This window comes from Mytilus galloprovincialis, chromosome 11 (assembly GCF_965363235.1).
Source record: "Mytilus galloprovincialis chromosome 11, xbMytGall1.hap1.1, whole genome shotgun sequence".
NCBI classification, from domain to species: Eukaryota; Metazoa; Mollusca; class Bivalvia; order Mytilida; family Mytilidae; genus Mytilus; species Mytilus galloprovincialis.
Window position 1 is genome coordinate 132,619 of NC_134848.1, and position 12,526 is coordinate 145,144.

Here is a 12,526-nt window from a genome sequence, read left to right on the forward strand (position 1 = left end):
AAATACTTTTAATTTATTGAAATGCCTGTTAAATTGTTCCAGTCATTGGTTACTAGTGATTGTCAGTCCATTTCGATATTTCATAGCACTTTTACAAATTCTGAAAAAAAATAAAAGAAAAAACTAATATTCCCATGGAAAAAATATATCTTCCCATGGGAAGAAATTTGTCCTGCACAGTGTTCAACTCCCAAAAAAGGGAGTCTAACCAACAAAGAAATGCTTTATCATCTGTAGATTGATTTTTATATATGAAACGATGTGTATTAATTTTACTTGGTTCATTCACTTATGGTCTTCAAAAATAACGATTGCGGGATGACGGACAGGAAGACTTCAAACGTAACAGTGTGAACTAGCTGTCAGAAACTTAAGTACTCTCAGATCCTTTCTTGCTATAATTGTCGTTTTGTTCTTCTGATAAACAAGTGATTCTTTCATTGTTGAAGACCCTCTAGCGACTATAAAGATGAGCAGGAATAGAACGCTGACCATTGATAATTTGTATTTTTGTTAAGCTCTGACTTTGTGTTCGATAAGGTCCCGTGTACTTTTACTCCATATTCCTTTATTTTCTATAAAGGCGTCTGTCTTGACAGTAAGTTGACACGACTTAATACAAGTTAAACCCTTAAATGTAAGACACCAGATGGAAATACTCAAAAAGGAGAGCCAGTTTGGTATTCTGTAATGTTAGAGTTCATTTCTCCATGAAGAAACGACTATATATGTTTTCTGTATTCAGCATAGAATCATATCTTCTAAACTATATTTTTTCGCACAATGTCTGGATATTGGTGGACATGCATCATTGCGAAACCAGACATTTACAAATGAAAATTAACACTTATACTATAGCCATTTAGTAGGAAAGTAAATGCACAAAAGACAAGTAATTCAGAAACATGCATGGATCACGCAAAATTATGCAGGGGCGACACCGGAGTAATGGGAGTTTGCTTCTTGCAAGACATTCGCCGTGAAAACAATTTTATATGAAGACAAGCCTTTGTTTCAACTTCGTTTTAAAATTTCAAATATGAGGCTGTTACGGCCCAGGTCAATGTTCTTAAGCAACACATATTTTCCTTTCATTTTGCTGTTAGCTTTCTGATATAAATTTTTACATATTATAGACTATTATGATACTTTTTTTTAATTTCAGTTAAACACTATTTCTGATTTGCTTTTAAATAAATTTTAACATGTTAAAATGTCTTTTTCTTTTTCTTCATCTTTTTGTATTACCACTGACCAGTTCAGTAAAGAAACAGCTGCTTCATGTTTGCATAAATGTGTTTGTAACCAATCCAACATGCTATTATTTCCTTATTTTTTATTCCGTGTCTATAGATAGTCTTCATCGGGGAGGCAAGATTTATTTTGTCTGTTGGTTGCTTGGCTAGCGTGAGCTAATCGATTTACCTCACATTTTGAAGTTGGATGGAGATTGTTTTTAAATAAATGCCGTACCTTAATACTTTGGTTTCCTGTCGGATTTTTCTCAATTTTAAATTGAGAAGTTTTATCATTTGTTTTGCATAATTATTAGTTTTTGACTTGCAAATGAACGATTTATAAATCTAGTCCCATGTGTGCTAGCGAAATGTCTTTAGTGTAATCTCGTAGTGTAATTTTTATTTCAACTTTTACGTTTGCATCAGGACGACCTAAAACACGAAAACTTTCTTTTTTTTAAGAATAACATTCGTTACAAAAATCGCGTTTATCTTTTTTTTTTTGCAGTAAAAGACCGGTTTCTTTAAAAAAAAAACTTTCATACAATCGACTGAACGAAGTATAAGCTTCGGGAAGGTCAAGGATTATAACATATTTTTCGTAATTCTGAAAAATTCAATGGTCGAATTGAAGCTTAATATCTACAAAAAATCTCAATGAGCAAAAAGACTTTCATTTTAGTAATCTCTGGTGTATTTATGATGGCTTGGTTTGAAGCGAGAACAGACGAACTATGATTACTAGTGCTGCATAAAAAAACATGAGGATATGGTTTGTCCTTTATTACAAATTTGACTCCAATAAGGATAATTTTTGTCTCATAGAAAAATCGGTATTTTTTACCGATAATTTATTTTTCGATTTTTATCGGATATAATAGTTATTTTGAAAAATACAAACCGGATAATTATTTATTAAAGTTTCGTATGCATCATAAATCAAGCTCCGGCAACTTTTGACTTGTTCTAATATAAATAGTAATGATTTTCATTGGAGAAAAAGATAGATATTTTTGTAGTGATTGGAAGAATCGTATAAGTGTTATTTTTCTAAATTCTGTTAGTTTAATCGGACATCGTAGAGTCTTAATTTGATTTCTTTTTGCCGAACTGGACTTCATATTGAGTATTGATTTTGAAACATGAACGCGGACCTCGATGGGAACACCTGGATTGAAAGTTTGCAAACGTCCCGACCAATGAAATTCATTTTAATATGTAACGAGAGAACTTCAACGAGAGCACCTAGATGAAATATTTTATCTATACTACAATCAGTTTTAACAGAGACATATCGGACACACATAATTTCACAGTGAAATTGAACAAACTATTGCAAAGATATGCCGTACTAAAAATTTTCTTGTAATAACAATTGAGCATTACCAGATTTGAAATTTTAATTATGAAATACAGATAAAAATATTTTTCTCAATAAATGCTTAAAGATAAATATAACATTCAAGTATTTTTTTAGAAAAGAAATTAAAATATGATCTGATATAATTTTCCCATTGCTTTTCTTGATTATCTATCGAGGTTATTCATCCCCGACTTGATTGCATGTTCTAAATTTTATCGACGGGAATCTCATTCCGGGCCGCGATCTTTAACGGGATTTCACGGAGTTGCCAATCTCTGTATATATATGTCTCTGGTTTTAACTTAGAAATTTCCGCTCAAATATATAGGAAATAAAATTATATGAAAGCAACAATGCAGGATGTTTCTTTTCCATTTTTTTTTTTTTTTTTTAACAATGTTTATGTTCATTTCAATTTGGTAAGTAGACTTATATTAAATGCCCAAAACGTAAATGTATGTTTTCTTTTAAAACATTAAAAAACGTAAGAGTATGCCGACAAATAGCCTGTCAAGTTCGTTAAACTTAAATCAACTTACCCATCTTTATCGCAGACTAAAATTTATCTCATATATACAGAATACATGTTCATTTATTACAAGTACATCAGGATGCATGGCAGCACAATAATCTTTTTACAGAATCGTAAGAACTTTTGTTTGATATTTGTTTCTCTACCACAATTAACGCCCGATTTGGCCAGTGACCGGTATTACAATTTAATACAGTTGTAAAAGTTCAGTGGGCTGCTACTTCATTTAGAATTTTGAGCATGCCTTTCTAATTATCATATTAACGTCAACATTATTTTCGTCAATTTTATTATTCAACAATATCTTGTTTTTTTCATTACAAGATTTTCCAAATATCAATATACAGCAAGAGAATGAAAATATGTTGCTTCCCGGAAATATAAGTCACATCGATTTAAATTATGTACACAATAAATAATTTCTGTGTAGTTTTCCGTGTCTACATTTGATTTACGAGTACAATATAGTAAACAGAAAAAAAGAGAAACGGTAAATATACAGGAATACATAAAGTTTCGTAAACAGTTGCAAAGGACCACACGTTACTTACGATAGATACATCGAAGTCGTTTTGCTTGGCGGTCAACTTTTTTCTTTGGAAGTTAATTCCTTGAAGTTAATTCCTTAAAGCAAAAGTTACCCTTTCTAAAACATGTTCAACAGGTGTTTTAAAAAATAAATTTCGGACTTCACATCCTTGTATTAACTATGATGGTAAAGTGCATCGGACTATTCGTGCAACAGAATGGACACAAGAGGAACATAGTTTCCAATTTTCAATCCTCGAATATTGAAGCTTCTTGTAAAATTTAAAAGTTCCACACATAAATAAAGTTTTGTTTTCTCTATCGTTTACAAAGTAAAATACCTTTTATTATCATATACATGTATATTTGTATTTTTTCTCTAAAAGGTTTGATTTTTACAGGTAAATGCATATTACAGGTGGCTAGATGATCACATGTTTACCTGTAATATTGCTAAGAGGTGTCAGAAGTTAAATTTCTATAACAACTGGCCCCAATAAACGTTGACATAACAGGGAAAAAGTGTTTTTTTAAGAATTTTATAATCAATAAATTAATTCGAGACTGTTTAACAGTAAGAAACAAATTTTCAACATTCATAAACAAGAAATCTTTAAAGATTTATGCTCTATGGTTCTTTTTTTGTGTGTAATTATTTGGGTTGTTCTTTTGTTCAGAAATCTATATATCATTTCATATAATAATATTTTATGAAGTTAGTGTGTCTTAACACTGATTAGGACTCCTAAGTGCACTAAAAACTTATAATATGACACTCTTGACAAGAAGGAGTACTATTAAATGTAAAAAAAAATCATGTTATGTTAGAAATTGATATTTAATGCATAAACTCAAAATAATAAAATAAACAGAATAACAAATAATTGAAGTATTTAACAATGTTAATCTTGCCGGTTTTTCTTTGATTTTACCGAAAATCGATGAACCGCAAGATATGGGTCAAATTACATATCTGATTACTCTATTATCTTAAAAAAAATGAACATTTTAAACTTATTTGCATAAGAAAATATCTCAGACATTATATATGTTTAACATAGAAAATACTTTAAGATTCCGTGATTATTATTTTTAATAAGACATCTATAGATAAAAGCTTAAGTGTACCTTGGTGAATTCAATGTTGTGATGTCATAGCAGATCTTAGAATACAGAAAGTTGTTACTTATACAGTATTCTAAAATACTATTAATTGCCGGTTTTTGAGATCTAGCTAGACGATCAATTTGACTTAAACGCGTTGTCATTTGAATCGATGGATATGATTGGACAAAATTAATTAGCATTGTCGATAACCTATTGTGATTGGGTACATATGAATTGCTATCGAAAACAGGGCGTAAATGCATTTACGAATCGCCCGTTAAACTGTAATTATCCAATAATGTGGTTCCCGCGTTCCTTTATTATAGATTGTCGACTGTTAATGCATTTATGATCGATAATGATAGATTGTCGACGATAATTTCGTAAATGCATTTACAACCGTAAAGTATACTTTACGCCGTACATCTATAATGGTCGACCGATAATCTATCATTATCCCCGATAAATTGTGATTATCTCATTTATGTGGTTCCCGCGTGCCATACGATCAAGTTAAATTCGGGTTACTAGTGAGGGGATCAGACCCATGTCAGACATGCTTCATTAAGCGGTCTTTAGAACACAGGGGATCAGGCCCATGTTAGACAAGCTTTATTGAGCGGTCTTTAGAACACAGGGGGTCAGAACCATGCCTGATAAGCTTTATTGAGCGGTCTTTAGAACTGAGGGGTCAGACCCATGTCAGAAAAGCTTTATTGAGCGGTCTTTAGAACTGAGGTTGGGTCAGACCCATGTCAGACAACCTTTATTAAGCGGTCTTTAGGACAGAGGGGGTCAGACCCATGTCAGATAAGATTAATTGAGCGGTCTTTAAAACACAGGGGGTCAGACCCATGTCAGATCAGCTTTATTAAGCGGTCTTTAGAACACAGGGGTCAGAACCATGCCTGATAAGCTTTATTAAGCAGTTTTTAGATCTGAGGGGGGTCAGACAAATGTCAGAGAAGCTTTATTAAGCGGTCTTTAGAACATAGGGGGTCAGACCCATGTCAGATAAGCTTAATTAAGCGGTCTTGAGAAAACAGGGGGTCAGACCAATGTCTAACAAGCTTTATTTAGGCGGCATTTGGCACTGTGGGGACGAGATCCCTGTCAGACAAGCTTTATAAAGCGGTGTTTAGAACATAGGGAGTCAGACCTATGTCAAAACAAGCTTTATGAAGCGGTCTTTAAAACTGAGGGGGTCAGACCCATTTCAGACAAGCTTTATTAAGCGGTCTTCGTAACTGAGGGGTCAGATCCATGTCATACAAGCTTTATCAAGCGGTCTTTAGAATAGAGGGGATCAGACCCATGACAGACATGCTTCATTAAGCGGTCTTTAGAAAACAGGGGGTCAGACCAATGTCAGATAATCTTTATTAATCGGTCTTTGGAACATAGGAAATCAGACCCATGTCTAACAAGCTTTATTTAGGCGGCATTTGGCACCGTGGGGACGAGATCCCTGTCAGACAAGCTTTATAAAGCGGTGTTTAGAACATAGGGAGTCAGACCTATGTCAAAACAAGCTTTATGAAGCGGTCTTTAAAACTGAGGGGGTCAGACCCATTTCAGACAAGCTTTATTAAGCGGTCTTCGTAACTGAGGGGTCAGATCCATGTCATACAAGCTTTATCAAGCGGTCTTTAGAATAGAGGGGATCAGACCCATGACAGACATGCTTCATTAAGCGGTATTTAGAACTAAGGGGGTCAGACCCATGTCAGGCATGCTTCATTGAGAGGTCTTTAGAACACAGGGGGTCAGACCCATGTCAGGTAAGCTTTACTAAACAGTCTTTAGAAAACAGGGGGTCAGAGTGTAAGCTTTATTAAGCGGTTTTTAGAACAGAGAAGATCAGACCCATGTCAGATAAGCTTTATTGAGCGGTCTTTAGAACTGAGGTTGGGTCAGACCCATGTCAGACAACCTTTATTAAGCGGTCTTTAGAACTGCGGGGGTCAGATCCATGTCACATAAGTATTATTAAGCGGTCTTTAAAACAATGGGGTCAGACCCATGCCAGACAAGCTTAATATTTTCTGTTGTGTTGTATTGCTTTATATTGCATTGTTTTTAATTATTTGATTGTGTGTTTATATATTGCTAGAACCCTATGAGTGTGAATTTGAAATAAAGATTATATAAAAAAAAAGAAGACGTGATATAATTGCCAATGAGACGACTTTTAACCAGTCCAAATGACACAGAAAATAACTATAGATCACCAAACGGTCTCCAACAATGAGTAAAGCTAATACTGCATAGTCAGATAAACAAAATTTTTTATTCATTCTATGATTATAAACTGATGATCGAAGTATTAAAAGAAAAATTGTATCTTTAATTTAGCATGAAACACTCATATATTGAAGACAAGGTTTCGTGTAATTGAACATATTTCTTATGAAATATCAATAAATCTTCACGGATAAAATTTCAGCTTGCAGAAATCATCTTCTGGTGGTTTAGTATGCTATGTCGACATCTTAATTAATTTAAAACAATTCCAAAAATTAACACAAGAGGGGTTAGGAGGTCGGTCCCCATAGATGTTAATTTGTACAATAAGATGATGGGTTGGGTAGATCTGCTGATCAACATATTCTGACAGTCCTATGACCCTGATGCACGTTCTCTTTAAATGTGGAAGAAGCTTCTCGTCATGATTTTGAGAATAATTGGTACAAAAAAGATTCTTATGTATTCGAATATCTCAGTCCATTCTAAATCAGGTTGATCATGATAAATATAAACACTAATAATAGAAATTGAAAAAATTTCCACGACAGTTTTATTGGAACAGGATTAATTCCATATTAAAATATGCAGGGTATGCTTAAAATAAACTATACAGGTTATGCTTAAAAAAAACTATGTAGGGTATGCTTAAAGAAAACTATGCAGGGTATGCTAAAAGAAAACTATGCAGGGTACGCTTAAAGAAAACTATGCAGGGTAGGCTTAAAGAAAACTATGCAGGGTATGCTGAAAGAAAACTATTTAGGGTATGCTAAAAGAAAACTATGCAGGGTATGCTAAAAGAAAACTATGCAGGGTATGCTTAAAGAAAACTATGTAGGGTATGCTTAAAGAAAACTATGCAGGGTATGCTTACAGTAAACTATGCAGGGCATGCTCAAAGAAAACTATGCAGGGTATTTAAAGAAAACTATGCAGGGTATGCTAAAAGAAAAATATGCAGGGTACGCTAAAAGAAAATAAACTATGCAGGGTACGCTTAAAGTAAACTATGTAGGGTATGCTAAAAGAAAACTATGCAGGGTAGGCTTAAAGAAAACTATGTAGGGTATGCTTAAAGAAAACTATGCAGGGTAGGCTTAAAGAAAACAATGCAGGGTAGGCTCAAACAAAAACTATGCAGGGTATGCTTAAAGAAAAGAAGATCAAACTGCCCTACCTGATGTTTTGGTCTATGCAGTGGTGACTGTTTCCGCCGGTTTCACTCGATCATATACTTTTAATGAACACATGCACCCCTATCATACACATTTGTCACTAACAAAGTTACTGTGTGCATTGTTTACATTGAAATGAATTAAATGGAATAAAATTGTCAGTCAATAAAGGTGTCTCTGATACTCTTATATCAAAAATAGTTTTCATTTTGTCAATCGAATCATTTTTCACTTTGCAATATCCATTTGAATGCAGCTCATTTTTCATATAAACATCCTGTTGATAAGAACCTGTTCTGGTGCCTTCCAATTTCGACGTTAAACACATTTTAATTTCATGAGTATCGAGTATCCCTATTTAAATGACGTCATACACATAAACTTTAACACAGTTTACCCAAAAAAAAAAATTTGCGATATTATTGGTTGATAATTTTTGTACAACTTTTATAATTAACTGTGGCCTAATCATAGTTGTACACAGGGTTGCTAAAGGGACAACCCCTTCCCTTTTCGTGTGAAAAAATTAATTGATTATATACAATAATTGAAGCATAACTTGAGCAAGCCCCCTCCTCATTTACGTCAGAACGCCCTACTTCTCCTTGTGAAAAGTTCTGGATCCGCCACTGCTAATGAATATATATCTTCTTGTCACAAACAGTGTACACAATTAGTCTGGTGTATCAAATCTGAACAAAATCTTGTTAGAAGCATTATCAAAAATGGCTTGTGACAAGAGAATGAAGAATTGCTATTACAATAGTTAAAGTTGCTTAAAAATGAAATAAAAACTCATGTAGAAAATAGTATCTGCTGCTCCGATAGATATATTTAAATTTAGTAGGTACAACGAAAATCAACACAAACAAACAAAGTGCATTTTAACAATGATATTTACATATTTCGACCTCTCAAAAAACAAAATTAAAGATAACCATTAAATCAATGATCTTACTAATGACCAACAAACATTAGAGGTAAACGCTAAATATTCTATAATAATACTGACATGTTGACGTTCATGAATATATAAAGGTGTGCCACAAGGCTCTATATTAGGACCTGTACTTTTTAACATTTTCTTGAATGACATTTTTCATTTTGTTTCAAACAGTTCATTGTATAATTATGCAGATGACAATACTTTATCATATTCACACTCTGATATAGACACTGTGGTAAATATTTTAGAAAAAGAAAGCTTAGAGCTAATAAATTGGTTCAATCTAAATCATATGAAGGCCAACCCTGACAAATTTCAGGCAATAGCCATAGGCAAGAAAACTGAAAATAAAAACATTTCATTTAATTTAGATGGTAATATTATACATTGTGAAAAAGAAGTAAAATTATTGGGTGTAACAATTGATTATCAACTTAAGTTTGATGCCCATATTTCCAATATTTGTAAAAAGGCATCAAGACAATCACATGTACTTAAACGTATTGGTAAAAATTTAACAAAATTAGGTAGACTTACTATATATTATTCATTTATAATGTCAAATTTTAATTATTGTCCTGTAATATGGCACTTCTGTGGTGATTGTAACACCAGAAAAATAGAGAAAATACAGGAGCGTGCCCTAAGATTTATATATGAAGACTATTGTAGTACCTATCAACAACTATTAATTAAATCAAAATTACCAAGCTTAGAAATCAGAAGAATTAGAATGATAGCAATAGAGGTATATAAAATTATTAATAAACAATGTCCATTATATCTACATGAACTTATTGAAAATAAAAAATGTAATTACTCTTTTAGAAATAACAACATAGCAGATGTTCCCAGGGTAAGGACAACTACCCATGGGCTACACTCATTTAAATATGCAGGAGCCAAACTCTGGAACGAACTGCCAAATAAAATGAGGGACGAAATGCCATTGGGTCAGTTTAAAAGTTTGGTTGGTAATTGGGAGGGCAGTTCGTGTCGGTGTTCCTCCTGCAGATCTCAATGAGCTGTAGATCAGTTTATTTATTTATCATGTATACTCTGGCTTTTAAATCATTTGGCATAATTTTTTTATTTGTGTTCTTAATGCTTGAATTACTTTTAGTGCTTTATAATTGCTATTGCATAAATGTTAGTATATCTGCATTTTATGTTTGCTTATATGCTTTAATTGTGCTAATTAATTGTTGTGCTTGATAACATTATCTATTTTGCATGTTTTATGTGTTTTATGTATTGTGCTTGTCTTATATGTATGTCGGATAAAAGCTCTACAGAGCTTATGTTGTATTGTTATATGTATAACCGACTTTAAATAAATCTCAAAAGATCTCTTCGTCCATATGCAGAACATTTTTAAAATTCCTTCTGTCACGAAATAGAAGTTCCTTCATAATCAAAGTTCCAAATTGAAAACATATTCAGGACTACCATTTCCACAAGATTGAATATTACATTAATACGTTCCTAGCGGAATAAATAGTATAGAATATTTGTTCATAAATGTACAGGTATAATGACATTGTTTATAGCTTTTCAATGGTACTTATGTCAGGTGCAACGAAAACACGTTTGACACTTCAACAGTTTTTTCTATGTAACGTTACTCGTCACCAATGTTGATGTGCCTAAATCGCTGTCGAAAAATCTTGTTTAACTGATGAAACCTCTGTTTCTGAAGCACCGTAACATGTGTAAAGCCTGTAAAAAGTGTATGCTCATGTGTCTTATATCACATGTGTACAGCCCGTAAAGAGTATATGCTCATGTGTCTTATATCACATGTAAAAAGGCTGTCAAGAGCATATGCGTATGTGTCTTATATAACATGTGTAAAGAAGGTCAAGAGCATATGCGTATGTGTCTTATATCACATGTGTATAAGATAAAAGTTACAATTGACTGTTTTAGTTAAACCCGTTAAACATCGTTTTTCAATAATTTTGCCTTCTTTTAGCATTTTTGAGCGCTATTTCTACATTACGGTATAACGCAATTCTTTACTTTTTGATGACGTCATATCTCGAAAACAACACCGGTGACCCCAATTTTTTTTTCGCCTAAAATATTGAAATAAGTATGATCTGTCTAAATGCAAAATTTTAATGAATTATTATTAGTAGTTTAAATAGTGTGATTTCCCTTTAAGAGTAAATGCGTATGTGTTTTAGATCACATGTCCTAGGATTGTCAACAGTATGTGTTCATGTGTCTTAAATCACATGTGGAATGGCTCTCTAGAGTAAATGCGTATGTTTCTTAGATCACATGTCCTTAAATTGTGAATAGTATGTGTTCGTGTGTCTTATACCACATGTGTAAAGACTGTAAAGAGTAATGCTCGTGTGTCTTATATCACATGTGTAAAGCCTAAAGGCTGTCGAGAGCATATGAGTATATGTGTCTTATATAACATGTGTGAAGGCTGTGAAGAGCATATGCGTATGTTTTTTATATTACATGTGTAAAGGCTGTAAAGAGCATATGCGTATGTGTCTGATATCACCTGTGTAAAGGCTGTAAAGAGTATATGCTCATATGTCTTATCACATGTATAAAGGCTGTCAAGATCATATGGGTATGTGTCTTATATCACATGTCCTAGGATTGTCAACAGTACGAGTTCATGTGTCTTAAATCACATGTGTGAGCTGTCAAGAGTAAATGCGTATGTGTCTTATATCACATGTGCTAGGATTGTCAATAGTATATGCTCAAGTGTCTTAAATCACATGTGTAAATGATCTCAAGAGTAAAAGCGTATGTGTCTTAGATCCCATGTGCTAGGATTGTCAATGGTGTGTGTTCGTGTGTCTTAAATCACGTGTGTGAGCTGTCAGGAGCATGTGCGTATGTGTCTTATATCACATGTCCTAGGATTGTTAATAGTTTGTGTTCGTGTATTTTTAATCACATGTGTAAAGGCTGTCAAGAGCATGTGCTCATGTGTTTTGGATTACATGTCCCAGGATAGTATGTGTTTATGTGTCTTAGATCACATGTGTAAATGCTCTCAAGAGTAAATGCGTATGTGACTTAGATCACATGTCCTGGGATTGTCAACAGTTACTGTATGTGTTCGTGTGTCTTAAATCACATTTGTAAAGGATGTCAAGAGTATATATCCGTATGTGTATTATATCACATGTCCTAGAATTGTTAATAGTGTGTGTTCATGTGTCTTAGATCACACGTGTAAAGACTCTCAAGAGTAAATGAGTATGTGACTTATATGCGAGTAAAGACCGATTTGTTTATGACTTCAGTAAGAAACTACTTCAATGTATGTTATGTAATATAGAGGCCGTTTCAAATAAAAGTTGCAGAAATTAAAAAAAATGTTGCCTTCCAAAATACAACTTATGGCACATT